The following is a 17541-nucleotide window of genomic DNA, read 5'->3' as shown; positions in this document are numbered from 1 at the left end:
CCATGTTAAGCGTACAGTTCAGTAGCATTAAGTACATTCACACTGTTGGGCTACCATCACCACCACCCATCTCCAGGACTTTTTCATCATCCTAAATTGAAACTCCAAACTCATTAAACGGCTTCCTTACCATTGTTTTAAGATTCCTTTGTGCTGATACATTTAGAGTTGCTTCAGAATTTTGACTGCTATATAGTATGCTGTGATATGAATGTGCAACATTTATTTTTTCTACCCCTTTTTTTTTTTTTTTTTTTTTTTGAGACAGAGTTTCGTTCTTGTTGCCCAGGCTGGCCTGCAGTGCTGTGATCTTGGCTCACCATAACCCCCGCCTCCCAGGTTCAAGCAATTCTCCTGCATCAGCCTCCCAAGTAGCTGGGATTACAGGTGCCCGCCACCACGCCTGGCTAATTTTGTATTTTTAGTAGAGACGGGGTTTCTCCATGTTGGTCAGTCTACTCTTGAACTCCTGATCTCAAGTGATCCACCAGCCTTTGCCTCCCAAAGGGCTGGGATTACAGGCGTGAGCCACCATGCCCGGCCTTCTACTCCTTTCTCAATGAATATTTATTTCCGATTTTTTGCTATTACAAACATCCTTGTATGCATCTCTGTGCACAAACATCCACCTAGAAGTGGCACTAATGAATCAGAGGATATATGTGTCTTCACCTCTACTAGAAAGTATCCAATTGCCCTCCAAAACAGCTTTACTAATTTGCAGTCCTGCCCTGAGCGTAAGAGACCTCTGATTTCCCCATGTTCCTCACAATATGTGGCCAAGACTCACTGGACTTAATTTTTGCCAGTGTAGTGGCTGTAAAGTGATATCTAGTTTTAATTTGCATTCTCCTGATTACTGGTGAGGTTGAGCATCTTTTCATGTATTTATTTATTTATTTAGAGACAGAGTTTCACTCTTGTTGCCCAGGCTGGAGTCCAATGGCACGATCTCAGCTCACTGCAACCTCTGCCTCCTGGGTTCAAGCGATTCTCCTGCCTCAGCCTCCCAAGTAAGTGGGATTACAGATATCTGCCACCGCACCTGGCTAATTTTGTATTTTTAGTAGAGACAGGGTTTCTCCATGTTGGTCAGGCTGGTCTTGAACTCCCAACCTCAGGTGATCCGCCCTGCTCTGCCTCCCAGTGTGCTGGGATTACAGGCATGAGCCACCACGCTCTGCCTCATGTATTTATTAGCAACTTAGATGGCTTCTTTTGTGAATTCCCTGTTCATAACTTTGTTACTTTTTGATTGGATGTATTTTTTATTGATTTTTAGTTATTTACATATTCTAGAAAGTGTTCCTCCTTTGTTGATTATATGCTGTGTGACTATCTACTCTCATTCTGTGGCTTGTCTTCTTTTTTTTTTTTTTTTTTTTTTTTCGAGACAGGGCCTTGCTCTGTCACCCAAGCTGGAGTGCGGTGGTACAACCTTGGCTCACTGCAGCCTTGGCTTTCGGGCTCCAGTAATACTCCCATTTCAACCTCCCCAATAGCTGGAACTACAGGCGTGCGCTACCATGTCTGGGTAACTTTTCTGTCATTTTTTGTAGAGATGGGGTTTCACCATGTTTCCCAGGCCGACCTCAAACTCCTGAGCTCAAAGGATCCGCCCACATTGGCCTCCCAAAGTGCTGAGATTACAGGCTTCAACCCTGGCGCCTGGTCTGGCTTGTCTTTTAATGTGGTTTAAGTATCTCTTTATCATACAAAAATTATAAGCTCTAAAAGAGTCAAGTTTATCAAAATTTTTCCTTCTGATTTGTGCTTTTTGTATCTTGTTTAAGAAATCCTTCACAGGCCTAGTGCAGTGGTTCAAGCCGGTAATCCCAGCACTTTGGGAGGCTGAGGCAGGCAGATCACCTGAAGTCAGGAGTTTGAGACCAGCCTGACCAACATGGTGAAACCCCGTCTCCACTAAAAATACAAAAATTAGCTGCGTATAGTGGTGCACGTCTGTAATCCCAGCTACTCGGGAGGCTAAGGCAAGAGAATTGCTTGAACCCGGGAGGCAGAATTTGCAAGTGAGCCGAGATCTTGCTGCTGCACTGTTTTTGAGACTCTGTATCAAAAAAAAAAAAAAAAAGAAAGAAAGAAATCCTTCTCACTCTGAAGTCAAAGTCTCATACTTTTAGAAATAGAAAGGTGCACTTTTATTGTAAGACTCCTAATTATCTTATAAATAGCATAATTATATTGCACTGATTTGCATGTGTGTGTGAAAAGCATTAAATTATTAGACATATACGCTTTAACTATACCGCTTATGTTTGTAATCATTGGCAGTTTTAATTTTTTTAATTAAAAAGAGAGGAGGACCACTTGAGGCCAGGAGTTTGAGACCAGCCTAAGCAACATAGAGAGACCCTGTCTCTATTAAGAGAAATAAAAATAACTTAGCTAGGTAAGGTGGTGTGCACCTGTAGTCCCAGCTCCTCAGGAGGGAGACAGGAGGACCACTTGAGCGAAGGAAGGAGTTTGAGATTACAATGGGTTATGATTGCGCCACTGTACCCAGCCTGTGCAACAGGACAAGACCCTTTCTCTAAAAATAATTAATTGATTAATTAAAGCTCAAAATCTCAAAAAAACTGGAAGAGATGCTGGTTGTTCTTGACATCTTTGAGTCTCTGGCATTCACCTTTCACATTTCTTTTTTTTTTTTTTTTTTTTTTTTTCTTTTTTGAGATGGAGTCTCACTCTGTCACCCAGGCTAGAGTGCAGTGCTGCAATCTCGGCTCACTGCAACCTCCACCTCCAAGGTTCAAGCGATTCTCCTGCCTCAGCCTCCTGAGTAGCTAGGATTACAGGAGCATGCCACCACGCCCAGATAATTTTTGTGTTTTTAGTAGAGACACAGTTTCACCATGTTGGTCAGGCTAGTCTCGAACTCCTGTTCTCAGCTGATCCACCTGCCTCGGCCTCCCAAAGTGCTATGATTACAGGCATAAACCACCGCACCTGGCCCACCTTTCACATTTCAAGGGTGAGAATGAGAGTACTGGTGAGCCATAACTAAGTTTGATTTTTGGGACATGGAAGCATCTTGGCATTTCCAGGAATTTCAGAGCAGAAGGCATTGCAAAAGGCAGGACTTTTTTCACCAGCCAGAGGGAGGGGACTTGGAGTCTTGACAAGGGGGTTAACATGTATTTCACCACTGGCCGAGCTTGGTTACTTGGGCTCAAGGAATGGGGGCAGTTTGAGACCAGCCTGACCAACATGGTGAAACCCCGACCCTACTAAAAATACAAAAAATTAGCTGGGCATGGTGGTGCACCCCTGTAATCCCAGCTGCTTGGGAGGCTGAGGCACGAGAATTGCTTGAATCCAGGAGGTGGAGGGTGCAGTGAGCTGAGATTGTGCCACTGCACTCCAGCCTGGGTGACAGAGCAAGATTCTGCTTCAAAAAAGGAAAAAAAAAAAAAGGCCAAGCACAGTGGCTCATGCCTGTAATCCCAACACTTTGGGAGGCTGAGGCACGTGGATCACTTGAGGTCAGGAGTTTGAGACAAGCCTGGGCAACATGGTGAAACCCCATCTCTACTAAAAATACAAAAATTAGTCGGGCATGGTGGTGCACACCTGCAATCCCAGCTACTTGGGAGGCTGAGGCAGGGGAATCACTTGAACCCGGGAGGCGGAGGTTGCAGTGAGCTGAGATTGGGCTACTGCCCTCTAGCCTGGGCAACAGAGTGAGACTCTGCTTCAAAAAAGAAAAGAAAAAAAAGGATTGGGATGGGGCACCTCCAGGCTTTCAGACTTGGGTGTGGCTTTATCTGAGCTGTGCTTCGGGATGGTATCTTGGCGCAGAGGGTAGGTACAGAGTAGGGAAGCAGAGACTTCAGTTGGGAGACCACCGCTGGTCATTCAGACAAATGGAATGTGAATGAAGGTTAAATTCGTGGAGAAGGACAAATGTGGATGGATTTGAGTAATATTCGGAAAAGCGGAATCAACAAGAAGCCAGACTGAGCCGAGGAAATCACCACCAACAAATGGTCAGGGGTGTCCCCCACCCCGCACCAAATGAATCACAGAATCTTCAGCATGGAAAGGATCTTCGAGCTCAAGTACAACAACCCGTCTGTTGCTTGGACCCCCCTGCCAAGCATCGAAATGGAAACATTCCCCTCGCTCTCCTTAAAGAAAACAGAGCACCTCATAGGACGGAGGACTGGCTGTGCTCAGAGAAATTCCAGCCAACGAGGTCAAACCTGAACGACATCCAAAATGAGAAATGGCCCCTGCAATCCAAATATGGGAGCTCTGAGCGAGTTGAAATCTATTTTTTACTTCCACCATTATTTATTTATTATCCTCATCTTTTTTCTTTTTTTTTTTCTTTGAGACAGCGTTTCACTCTGTCACCCAGGCTAAAGAGCAGTGGCCAGATCTCAGCTCACTACAACCCCCGCCTCCCGGGTTCAAGAAATTCTCCTGCCTCAGCCTCCAGAATAGCTGGGATTACAGGCACCAGCCACCAGGCCAGGCTATTTTTTGTATTTTTTGTAGAGATGGGGGTTCACTGGGTTGGCCAGGCTAGTCTCAAACTCATGGCCTCAAGTGATCCACCCTCCTCGGCCTCCCAAAGTGCCGGGATTACAGGTGTGAGCCACTGCGCCCAGCCCCTCTTCTCCTCATCTTGCATCCAGGCTGTATACAACTGTGAGTCTGGAGTCTCTGAAGTTGAGTCTACTCCTGAACCATGCTCCGCATAAGGGCTGGCGACACTGCTGACAGAGAAAGTGTCCAACAAGGACAGTCACAGTTGGGTGGGATGAACTCACTTTGTAATTCTTCTCCCAAGGGGCCTCTAACCAGGGGAAATAATTAAGGAAGACGGTAATCATGGGGCAAAGGGTAAAGTCTGCCATGGATTAAACATTGGAAACAAAGAATGTGGAGAAATAGCTGCTCCCTTGTTGGAGAACAACGAACTCTAGTTAACTGAGGACTTAGTTCTGGATTCCATTTTTATTCAATAATTTCTTAGAGTGGGAAGTAGCCTGAAACATACATCCACATATACTTGTCTTTTCAATCTATTTTCTCTGCATCTCTCTCCTCCTTACTTTTCCCTCTTTCTTCCCCTCCCCTACCCAATAAATACGAGCCAGGAGTTGGATTCTAACAATCATCATTCAATACAATACGACCACATGCAGATAGTCTTAAACACTGGGGGACAAAGAAGAGCCTATCACAATTTCATTCTGAAAAATGTGAAGAGGCTGGTGCATAGCTCACGCTTGTAACCCCAGCACGTTGGGAATCAGAGGTGGGAGGATCACATGAAACCAGGAGTTCGAGACCAGCCTGGCCAATATGGTGAAACCCCGGTCTCTACTAAAAATACAAAAATTAGCTGGGTGTGGTGGCACGTGCCTGTAGTCCCAGCTACTCGGGAGGGTGAGGTAGGAGGATTGCTTGAAACCAGGAGACTGAGGTTGCAGTGAGCCGAAATCGTGCCACTGCACTCCAGCCTGGATGATGGAGCAAGACTCTGTCTCAAAAAAAAAAAAAGAAAAAAGAAAAAAATAAGAAAGAAAGAAAGAAAAAGAAAAATGTGGAGGATGCATCTAGACCAAGGTGATCACAACTTTTCATTTAGGCTGGGCACGGTGGCTCACGCCTATAATCCCAGCATTTAGGGAGGCCAAGGCGGGAGAATTGCTTGAGCCCAGGAATTCGAGATCAGCCTGGGCGACAAACCGAGACTCCATCTCAACAGAAATTTTTTTTTTTTTTTTTTTTGAGACGGAGTTTCGCTCTGTCACCCAGGCTGGAGTGCAGTGGCGCGATCTCGGCTCACTGCAAGCTCCACCTCCCGGGTTCACACCATTCTCCTGCCTCAACCTCCCAAGTAGCTGGGACTACAGGCGCCTGCCACCATGCCCCGCTAATTTTTTGTATTTTTAGTAGAGACGGGGTTTCACCGTGTTAGCCAGGATAGTCTCAATCTCCTGACCTCGTGACCGCCCACCTCGACCTCCCAAAGTGCTGGGATTACAGGCGTGAACCAGCGCGCCCGGCCAGAAATTTTTTTTAAAGTAGCTGGGCATGGTGGCGTGCAACTGTAGTCCCAGCTACTCAGGAGGCTGAGGTGAGAGGTTCGCTTGATCCCAGGAGTTCAAGGCTGCAGTGAGCTATGATGGTGCCACTGCACTCCATCCTGGGCCACTGAATGAGAACCGGTCTCAAAAAAAAAGGACTTGGACTTAGACAATAACCAGAAGTGGGTGGCTACCAAGATCTCATTTAGAAGAGGGGAATCTGCACTTTCTGAAGTGATGTGCAAGATTTCACTCATTTTAATTAGTGGAGGCAGGACGGGGCAGAGGGTGAGGTCGATGAAAATGCAATCAAAGAAAATAAACCAGGTGTTTTTCAATATTATCTTTCACCTATCAAAAAAGGGGGAAACAATAATTTTTATTTTTATTTTATTTTTATTTTTTGAGACGGAGTCTCGCTCCGTCACCCAGACTGGAGCGCAGTGGCGCGATCTCGGCTCATTGCAACCTCCGCCTCCCGGGTTCACGCCATTCTCTTGCCTCAGCCTTTGAGTAGCTGGGACTACAGGTGCCCGCCACCACGCCCCGCTAATTTTTTGTATTTTTAGTAGAGATGGGGTTTCACCGTGTCAGGCAGGATGGTCTCGATCTCCTGACCTTGTGATCCGCCCGCCTCGGCCTCCCAAAGCGCCCGGCCGGTTTGAGATCTTTTCTAAGCCTAACTGCAGAGTGCCGCATGGGTAGCAGCCCTGGAAGAGGGGACAGCAGCGTCACTCAGAGACCTGGAGGCTGAGAGGGTTTCTAAACTTTGGTGGACTCTGGCGTGTTCTTCATTTAATGAAGGCGTGAAATCATTAATTCACTCCTTCTGAAATCAAACACAAAAGTGCCAAGACCATGGCTTGAATTCCTGGTGACCTTTTTTTCTTTTCTTTTCTTTTTTTTTGAGACAGGGCCTCACTCTGTCACCCAGGCTGGAGTGCAGTGGCATGATCACAGCTCACTACAATCTCAACCTCCCGGGGCTCAAGCCATCCTCCCACTTCAGCCTCCTGAGTAGTTAGGACCACAGCCATGTGCACCTTCCCAGCAATTTTTTTTTTTTTTTTTTTTTTTTTGAGACAGAGTTTTACTCTTGTCTCCCAGGCCGGGGTGCAATGGCGTGATCTTGGCTCACTGCAACCTCCGCCGCCCATGTTCAAGTGATTCTCCTGCCTCAGCCTCCGAGTAGATGGAATTACAGGTGCTCGCCACCACGCCCAGCTAATTTTTTGTATTTTTAGTAAAGACGAGGTTTCACTATGTTGGCCAGGCTGGTCTCGAACTCCTGACCTCGTGATCCACCTGTCTCAACCTTCCAAAGTGCTGAGATTACAGGCATGAGCCACCACACTGGGCCATTTTTAAAAACTTTTTTAGAAATGAGGTTTCGCGATGTTGCCCAGACTGGTCTCAAACTCCTAGGCTCAAGCAATCCTCCTGCCTTGGCCTCCCAAAGTGCTGGGATTTCAGGTGTGAGCCACTGTGCCCAGCTGTTGTGACCTTTTTTATTTTTGTCATAAAAGCTATGGTTCTACCAAAGATCATAAGGCCACTGATGAAAAGGAATGATGATTACTGAAATTACTGTAGCATAATGAGTTAATAGAATAGTAAAGTCCTCCCTATATTTCAAAAGTCTCCCTCAAATGCAAACGCTGTCCTCACAGTACTTACCACCATACTTAGGCTGGGAGTCACAGACCCCTCCGAGGAGCTGGTGGAAGTGAGGAACTCTTCCCAGAAATGTCAAGGAGACACAATTTTGCTCATCATTTCAGAAGGTTCATAGATTCCCTCCTCTCCCCTCAAAAGTAAAATGAAACAAAATCCTGCAATCTCCACTTAGCACTTCATATTTCCACAATTCCCGTCCACTGATTTGGATTCTAACATTCACGGGATCCCAGTACCCAGCGCAGTGCCTGGAAACTAGCAGTTGCTCAGTGCTAAGGCTTATTGTTAACCTGACTTTGTAGGCAAGAGTGGTGGACAAAGACAAATGATATACAGAAGTAGAGAGGCTGGGTGTGGTGACTCAAATGCCTGTAATCCCAGCACTTTGGGAGGCTGAGGTGGGCAGATCACCCGAGGTCAGGAGTTTGAGACAACCCTGACCAACATGGAGAAACCAACCCCGTCTCTACTAAAAATACAAAAATTAGCGGGGCATTGTGGCTCATGCCTGTAATTTCAGCTGCTCGAGAGGCTGAGGCAGGAGAATCACTTGAACCCAGGAGGTAGAGGTTGTGATGAGCCGAGATCGCACCATTGCACTCCAGCCTGGGTGACAAGAATGAAACTCTGTCTCAAAAAAAAAAAAAAAAGGAAGTAGGGAGATAGCTTATTTCTGTTGTTTGAGAAAAAAAACTTTATTGGTCTTTTCAGCAGTATCCATTTTTGTTGGAATTCAGGTCACTTGGGAATTTCATAGCATGGAAAAACAGGACCAGTTTCTCTTTTTTTATTTTTATTTTTAGAGACAGGATCTCACTCTGTTGCCCAGGCTGGAGCGCAGTGGCAAGATCATAGCTCTCTGCACCTTGGGCTCAAGCGATCCTCCCACCCCAGCCTCTCAAAAAGTGCTGGGATTATAGTCATGAACCACTGCATCCGGCCCAGTTTGTCTTATACAGACAGGGATCCAAAACCCTTGCTCTTGGAAGAGTTCAACTGATCTAGAAAGCTACACAGTTACAAGAATAACCCCAGGCAAGTCCGGGCGTGGTGGCTCACACCTGTAATCCCAGCACTTTGGGAGGCTGAGGCAGGAGGATCATGAGGTCAGGAGACTGAGACCACCCTGGCTAACACAGTGAAACCCCATCTCTACTAAAAATACAAAAAAAAATTAGCTGGGTGTGGTGGCATGCACCTGTAATCCCAGCTACTCCGGAGGCTGAGGCAGGAGAATCGCTTGAACCTGGGACGTGGAGGTTGCAGTGAGCCGAGATCACGCCACTGCACTCCAGCCTGGCCGACACAGCGAGATTCCGTCTCTAAAAAAATAAAATAAATAAATAAATAACCCCAGGCTGGGGCCTAGGGGAAAACAGAGAGGGCTCCAAAAGATCAAAATGCAACCTAAAATTTGCCTTAATGGTCTTGCTCTTTTACAGAATCAGCCCACAGGAAAATGCTGGCTTCCAGGGCATACACAGTGGGTGGTCCCAGGCTCTACTTTGGGATACAGTCCGGGCTGCCTCACTTTCCCACCTCACCTACCAGGGCCCCCATCTGGCCTTCCTGGTTCTCTGGCTTTCCTTGGCCCTGAATCTGTCACCTTGGAACCTCCTGGTTCTGGACCTGAATTTCTGCTCCCTTTAGACACCTACCTTCTGACACTTGTCCCCTGGCCCTAATCCCTGCTGACGGACAATTCTAGAGCTGCAAAGCCAGGTCTACACGGAGTGGGGTGGTCCTGTGGAAGGAACCAGCCCCAGGGCCACTAGGGTTCTCTTCAATCCAATGATCTATTTTCAATTCCTTATCTTACTTTAATTTTCTGTAACTTTGGCAATGTCAGATATTCTTCCCTTCTTGAAATTGCCTTTGTCACCAAATTCCAGAATGTCACTTTCCTGCCATTCCTAGCATATTTCAAGCAATGTGCTAGGCACTGGGGGGCAAAGACATTCCAGACAGTTTCTGCAAGACACTCATGGTTTGATGGGGTTTTTGGAGGAACAGGCTAGGTACAGGGAACACCACTGCAAGTCAGCTGGATAGGATCTATGACGAGGACTGCACAAGAGATAAGGTGGTGCAGAGAACGGGATATTCGTTTCCTTTGACTTTTCTAACAAATAAGCCACAAATTTAGTGGTGGCTTATTAAATCTATTAAAACGATGCAAATCTATTACCTTGTAGTTCTGGAGCTCAGAAGTCTAAAACGCGTGGGCAAGCCGGGCATGGTGGCTCGCACCTGTAATCCCAACACTTTGGGAGGCCGAGGCAGGCAGATCACCGGAGGTCGGGAGTTTGAGACCCGTTTGGCCAGCACGGTGAAACCCCGTCTCTACTAAAAATACAAAAATTACCCGGGCACGGTGGCACATGCCTGTAATCCCAGGCATGTAATCCCTACTCCGGAGACTGAGATGGGAGAATCTCTTGAACCCAGGAGGCAGAGGTTGCAGTGAGCCAAGATCACGCCACTGCACTCCAGCCTGGGCGACAGAGTGAGATTCCGTCTCAAAAAAAAAAAACAAATACATACATACATACATATATACATACAAATAAAAATGAGTGGGCAGAGCTGTGTGTCTTCTGGAGCCTTCAGGGGATAATCCGTTTCTTATGGACCCTCCTGTGTCCCTGGTGATGACACTGAGCTCACCTGGATAATCTGGGATAGTCTCCTATCTCAAGATCGTTAGTTTAATCACATCTGCAAAGCCCTTTTGCCGTGGAAGATACTATATTCATTTACAGGTTCTGGAGATGATGATGAGGGTATCTTCAGGGATTATTACTGTGTCTACCAAGAATAGTGTGTTCACGTGCCCTAGAGTATCTAGAGAGCCCTTCAGAGAGGAGACTCTTGGAGCTGAATCTCACAAGTTTAGATATCATCCATTTTCACCAGAAGTGAGGAGGGTGGATGAGGGAGAGCAGGTGAAGAAATAGTACTTGCTGAGACACTTCGTGAAGAAAGAGAAGTGAGCCCAGAGATCTGGAAGCCGCTCAGTGTGGCTGTAGGGCTGAAGATGGTAGATTAGATTAGAGAAGAAAGGTAGAAGGCTGGCTGCGGTGGCTCACACCTGTCATTTCTGCACTTTGGGAGGCTGAGGCAGGAGGATCTCTCAAGCCCAGAAGTTCAAGGCTGTAGTGAGCTAGCTGTATGATGACACCACTGCATTCTGACCTGGGTGACAGAGCCAGACCCTGTCTTGAAAAAGAAAGAAAAGTAAGCCGGGCGCGGTGGCTCATGCCTGTAATCCCAGCACTTTGGGAGGCCGAGGCGGGTGGATCACCTGAGGTCAGGAGTTCGGAAATCCTGTCTCTACTAAAAATACGAAAATTAGCCAGACGTGGTGGTGGGCGTCTGTAATCCCAGCTACTCAGGAGGCTGAGGCAGGAGAATTGCTTGGACCCAGGAGGTGGAGGTTGCAGTGAGCTGAGATCACGCCACTGCACTCCAGCCTGGGTAACAGAGTGAGACTCTGTCAAAAAGGAAAGGGGCGGGGAGAGGAGAGGGGGAAAGAGAGAAAGAAAGGAAGGAAGGAAGGGAGGGAGGGAAGGAGGGAGGGAGGGAGAGAGGAAGCAAGCGAAGCAAGCAAAGCAAGCAAGCAAGCAAGCAGGCAAGCTTGGTCACAAAGGGTTTTTTCTTGTTTGTTTGCTTTGTTTTTTACCATATTAAGGAGTCTGAATTTTATCCTGTAGCTATTATTTACTTGGTCAGTGCTATTACTTTAGCCTGTGCTATTATTTCTTTAAACTTTTATTTAAATTGACTCACTTTTGTTCTGAACAATAATGTCCATGAAATCGCAGGTTTTATGTTTCAGTTAAATCCTTCCAGTGGGTGTTGAAATGAATACCCCTAACTACAAAAATAAAATATTCTTCCATGTCCTACTTAACTCATCCATGCACACCCACGAATGAAGACCAGACTTTTTGAGAAATGGAGCCACAGGCAATGGGAGCTACTGCGCGGTTTTAAGCAAGGAAAGGACATGATCAGGTTTGCCTTTCGTAAATGTCATTCCAGCTGCATGGATCACTTTGGGCTGATGGAAATGAGCAAAACAGCAAAAGACCGTAAATGAGGCTAAGTCCACAATAGTGGGGATGAGAGATGGGGAATATCAAGGTGGTAGAATTGACTCAGAAGAGGGACTGAAAAGAGAGGGAGGAGTTGAGTATAAGGGCCAGGGTTCCACCACGTGCAACACAGGAGATTGTCCACCAGCCAAGGGAGTACATAGTGGGGAGTGATGGGAGGGGGAGAGTGGGAAGGAAAATGATTATTTTGGTCTGGAACATGTTGAATGTGAAGTGTTTGTGTAACACTCATGTAGGTGCCCAAATGCCTGTGTCTGGGGCTCTGGGAACCGGGAATCCTTTAAGGCAGCGTTGTCCACTAGAAAGTGGATGTGACCACATGTGTCATCTTAAGGGTTCAAGTGGCCCCATTTTAAAAAGTAAAAAGAGGCCAGGCATGGTGGCTCACACCTGTATCCCAGGACTTTGGGAGGCCGAGGCAGGTGGATCACGAAGTCAGGAGTTCTAGACCAGCCTGGCCAACACAGTGAAACCTCATCTCTACTAAAAATACAAAAATTAGCCATGTGTGGCCAGGCATGGTGGCTCACGCCTGTAGTCCCAGCACTTTGGGAGGCATGGGCATGGGCAGTGCTACCACAGTGCCCAGCTGTAAGTAGTGAAGCCAGGATTTGAGCTTGGGCTACGTCTGGAGCCCATGCACCCAGCCTCCAGCATTCGCTATTCCCACTCTTCTGTTTGAAATTTTCAGGCAGGGTACAGTGGCTCATGCCTGTAATCCCAGCACTTTGGGAGCCTGAGGCGGCTGGATCACCTGAAGTCAGGAGTTCCAGACCAGCCTGGTCAACATGGTAAAACTCCATCTCTACTAAAAATACAAAAAAATAAGCTGGGTATGGTGGCAGGTGTCTGTGATCCCAGCTACTCAGGAGGCTGAGACAAGAGAGTCACTTGAACCTGGGAGGCGGAGGCTGCAATGAGCCAAGATCACACCAATGCACTCCAGCCCGGACAACAGAAGACTCCATCTCAAACACACACACACACACACACACACACACACAAATTAAAATCCATGTCACCTGTTTCTTTTTACTTTTTTTTTTTTTTTGAGACGGAGTCTTGCTCTGTTGCCCAGGCTGGAGTGCAATGGTGAGATTTCGGCTCACTGCAACCTCCACCTCCTGGATTCAAGCGATTCTCCTCCCTCAGCCTCCCGAGTAGCTGGGATTACAGGCGCCTGCCACTATGGCTGGCTAATTTTTGTATTTTTAGTAGAGACAGGAATTCACCGGGTTGGTCAAGCTGGTCTCGAACTCCCAACCCCAGGTGATCCACCCGCCTCGGCCTCCCAAAGTGACGGGATTACAGGTGTGAGCCACCGTGCCCGGCTCGCCCTGAATTATTTCTTGTGCAAGATCCAAGATTCCTCTCTTGGGGTCTGGATCAGGGCCCCTTTCCTATAATAGCTTGAATTATGATCTGACAGTTCTGTGGACCAGAAGTCTGACATGGATCTCATTAAGCTAAGATCAAGCTATCAGCTAGGTGTATTCTCTTCCAGAGGCTTTAAAGGAGAACCTGCTTCCTTGTCTTTTCCATATTCTAGGGGGCACCTGTTTTCCTGAGTTTGTGGCCCTTTCCTCCATCTTCAAAGCCAGCAGTGTCAGTCTAATTCCTTCTCACGCTCCCATCTCTCCAGCTCTCTATTGCCTCTTCCACTTTTCAGGAGGCTTGTGATTGATCCACCTAGATGATCCAAGATAACCACCCTAATTTAAGCTCAAATGATGAGCAAATTTTTCTTTAATTATTTTAAGAGACAGGGTCTCTGTCACCCAGGCTGGAGTGCAGTGGTACAATCATACCCCACTGCGTCCTTGAACTCCTAGGCTCCAATAATCTGCCAGCCTCAGCCTCCTGAGTAGCTGAGACTAGAGGCATGAGCTACAACACTTGGCTCTGATCAGTACATTCAATTCCTGCAACTGAAATTCCTCTTTGCCTTGTAACATAACATAGTCACAGGCTCTGGGGATTGGGACATAGACCTACTGGAGTTCGTCATTCGTCTGCCTGCCCCAGGGGGTGTTCCCTACCATTTCTCAGATCAGCCTCAACAGGGCAGAGTCCCAGGTGCCCACAGTGTTAAGCCACTCTAACATTCCTTCCGGCTTTCTCCCTTCTGTTTCCTCCTATCTGCTTCATGACTTATGTTTCCTAGGATCACCTCCCAAATTAACTAACTCCCTTCTCCCTAATGCTTGTCTCCAGGTCTACTTTGGGGGAGCCCAAACTAAGACAGTGACCTTGGATAAATTACTTAATTAGTCTGAACCCTGGTTCCCATCCCCATGAAGGGAAAACATATAGTAGTACCTACGGCAGGGGGCTGTGGGGAGAATTCTAATAGCAATGCTTTAAAACACTGTGCAGTGGGGTATGTAGTGAATCCTCAACAAAGGTTAGCTATCATTGGAGGGATGGAAGTCAGGGTACAGGCAGGGACCAGCCTGGGACAGACAGAGGGCAGTCCTGTCTCTGAGACACTGACCCAGGAGGTCAGAGGAGTGTAGTAGGGCCAGGGAAGGGTGGGGGAATTACAGTTTCCTTTGAGGACATGAATTTTTTTCTGTAAGGTGCATCTGCTCTTGAAGGCAGCAAAGTGTGAACCAGCCCTTGGGGAGAATAATGAACATCAGGAATAACATACTCAATGATTTTTGAGCTGTCAGAAAAGCCCAGCTGGCACTGGGGGCTGACATGCCCATCGTGGCAGGATCTCTAAGTTCTGAGTTTCCTCCAGCCCAGTGGAAGGACAAAGAAGGCAGGTAGAGGGGTTTAAGTTTGGACATTTGGGGGTGAACATGGTCAATGAAAAGGGTTGAGGGGAGATGAGGCTGCAGAACTAACCTCAGGGGGTCCAAGCTGAACAGAATGAAAAGGATCCACTTCAGGAGACTGGTGGCCCCCATGAAGTTAGAGTGTGGGTGTCAGATGTAAAGAAGGGAGAGGACTCAGGGATGGGGGAGAGGGTGTTGGTGTTCAAGATTTCCAGGGTTAGCTAAGCATGGTAGTAGTCCCAGCTACTCAGGAGGCTGAGGTGGGAGGATTGCTTGAGCCCAGAAGTTTGAGACCACCTTGGGCAACATAAAGAGAGCTCATCTCTAAATGAATAAAAAATGAAAGATTTCCAGGGCCGAGAAGGTTCACAGCATGGCCATGAGAATGGGTGTCTAAAGTGGAGTTAAGGTCAAGGTCATCAGATCTGCACATCCATCATCTAGCAGGTGCTATTCCTGAGAATGGACCCTCTCCATCCCCCGGGATGACAGAGCAGGGGCCACTTTTTAATGGGCATGATTCAAACTATGCAGGGGAGTGACACTTCTGGCAGCAGATGGTAGCAGTGCTGGATGGCATGAGCCCTGAATGAGAAAGGCAGGTGACAGGAAGGTGATGTCACTGGAGCTGCTTTGCTGCTTTGGGGTGAGCAGGATGTGGCGTACAGAACAGGCAGGCTCTCCTCCCTCTGGGTTTCAGGGGAAGTGGAATTCTTAGGTCAGTGTTCTTCAAAAGCATCAGAATCACCCAGGGAGCCTGGCAAAATGGGGATTCTTCGCATCCCTTCCCCACCACATACACCTCCGACCTGCTGGAGTCTTTTCCCATGGCTGCCATAACAAAGGACCGCAAGCTGGGTTTGGGTAGTTTAAATCCTGGAGGCTGCTAGTGGGAAGCCAAGGTGTCAGCAGGGCTACGCTCCCTGTGAAGACTCTAGGGAGGAATTCCTCCTTGCCTCTCCCAGCTTCTGGTGCTGACAGCAACCTCCGCTGTAGCTTGTAGCTGCATTGCTCCAACCTCTGTCTCGGTCTTCACATGCATGGCCATCTTCCCTGTGTCTCCTCTGTGTCGCTGTCTCCAAATCTTCCTTTTCTTTTTTTTTTTTTTTTTTTTGAGACATCTTGCTCTGTCACCCAGGCTGGAGTGCAGCGGCATGATCCCAGCTCACTGCAACCTCTGCCACCCGGGTTCAAGCAATTCTCCTGCCTCAGCTTCCCGAAAAGCTGGGATTACAGGCGAGTGCCACCACGCCCAGCTAATTTTTGTACGTTTAGTAGAGATGGGGTTTCACCATGTTGGCCAGGCTGGTCTCAAGCTCCTGGCTTCAAGTGATCTGCCCACCTCCACCTCCCAAAGTGCTGAAATTACAGGCATAAGCCACCACGCCCAGCCCCAATATTCCTTTTCTTCTAAGAACATGAGCCACAGGATTTAGGGCATATCACAATTGAGTATGACTTCATCTTACCTTGATTAAATCTGCAAATATTTTATTTCCAAGTAAGGCCACATTAACAGGTATGGGGGGCAGTCAGGATTTCAACACACCTTTTGTGGTGGACACAATTCAACCCATTGTATCTGCTAGCTGTAATCTTTCGAGTGAGGCTGGTAAATTAGTTCTTTTTGTTTTGCTCTGTTTTGTTTGAGACAGGGTCTTGCTATGTTACTCAGGCTAGCGTGTAGTGGCATGATCACAGCTCAATGTAGTCTTGAACTACTGGGCTCAAATGATCTACCGCAGTCTCTGAGGTAGTTAGGATTACAGGCATGCGCCATCACACCTGGATACTTTTTAAATTTTCTGTAGAGACGCAGTTTCATTGTGTTGCCCAGGCTGGTCTCAACCTCCTGGCCTCAAGTGATCCTCCTGCCTTGGCCTCCCAAAGCCCTGGGGTTACAGGCATGAGCTACCCGGCTCAGCGGGAAACTGGTATTTTTAATAAGCCCCAACCAGACAATGCAACACAGGAGAACCATCTCTCGGACGGAACCAGCAGAGCCTGAGGATCCAGCGGGGATGGCTCCCTAGAATGGGGTTCTGGTGAGCCCGGGAGTTGGGGGGGAGCGTAGGACTAGCTCAAAGCAGTACCCAAGGAAGATGCTCTCATCACCGGCAAAGAAAAGGACGCATGACTCTGCCAGATGATCTGGGCCAAGGCTGTAGTGTGGCCCTGGATGAAGTAAGGCATCTGTGGCTTACGGCCTCTGCGGCATAGAACTGCTTCCCGGTGAGCTCGTGGTGGGTGGAGGCGGGGAGGAAGAGCTGAAGATGGTGGCCTCCCACCGACGCAGCGGGGATCAACCTCTGTCCCGCCCAGCCGCTTGATTTCCAACTTCTGCAGAGCTCTGTCCAAGGTCTCTTTCACTTTTTTCCTGAGCTCCCCCTTCGGGGTTAATCTCACCTCTTACGGAGGCTTCAAACACCATTTACATCCTGATGGCACCCCGATTTGCATTTCTGAGCCCCATCCCCACACCAAATTCCGGACCTGTTTCGCTATTAACTTTGGTCTGGAATATCCGGCAGACCTGAGATTTGCAACTCTGAGCCCCACCCCCACACCATCCGGCAGACCTCAGATTTAACATTTCCAAAGCTGAACTCACCCCGAAACTTGTTTGCCTTTCAGCAGTTCTTAAATTATTAGCATCGCTCCTCATTCCCTCCCCCACCCCCCACCCCCCACCTCCCGCAAACTGGAAACCTGGGGTCATCTTATCCTTCTTCTTCTCCTTCCTACGTGCTAAATCACACCAAATCCCTTCCCTGGGCTACATTCCCCTTGCTTTCAGTTCAAGTACATCTCCGGGCTTAACTAGTACAATACCCTCTTAATGAGAACCGTGACCCTGTCTTCCCCTCTGGGAAAAGTCATCCTCCAGCGGTGGGCGCCTGT

Source organism: Nomascus leucogenys, chromosome 9 (genome assembly GCF_006542625.1).
Source record: "Nomascus leucogenys isolate Asia chromosome 9, Asia_NLE_v1, whole genome shotgun sequence".
In the NCBI taxonomy this organism is placed as follows: Eukaryota; Metazoa; Chordata; class Mammalia; order Primates; family Hylobatidae; genus Nomascus; species Nomascus leucogenys.
This window is presented reverse-complemented; position numbering follows the sequence as displayed.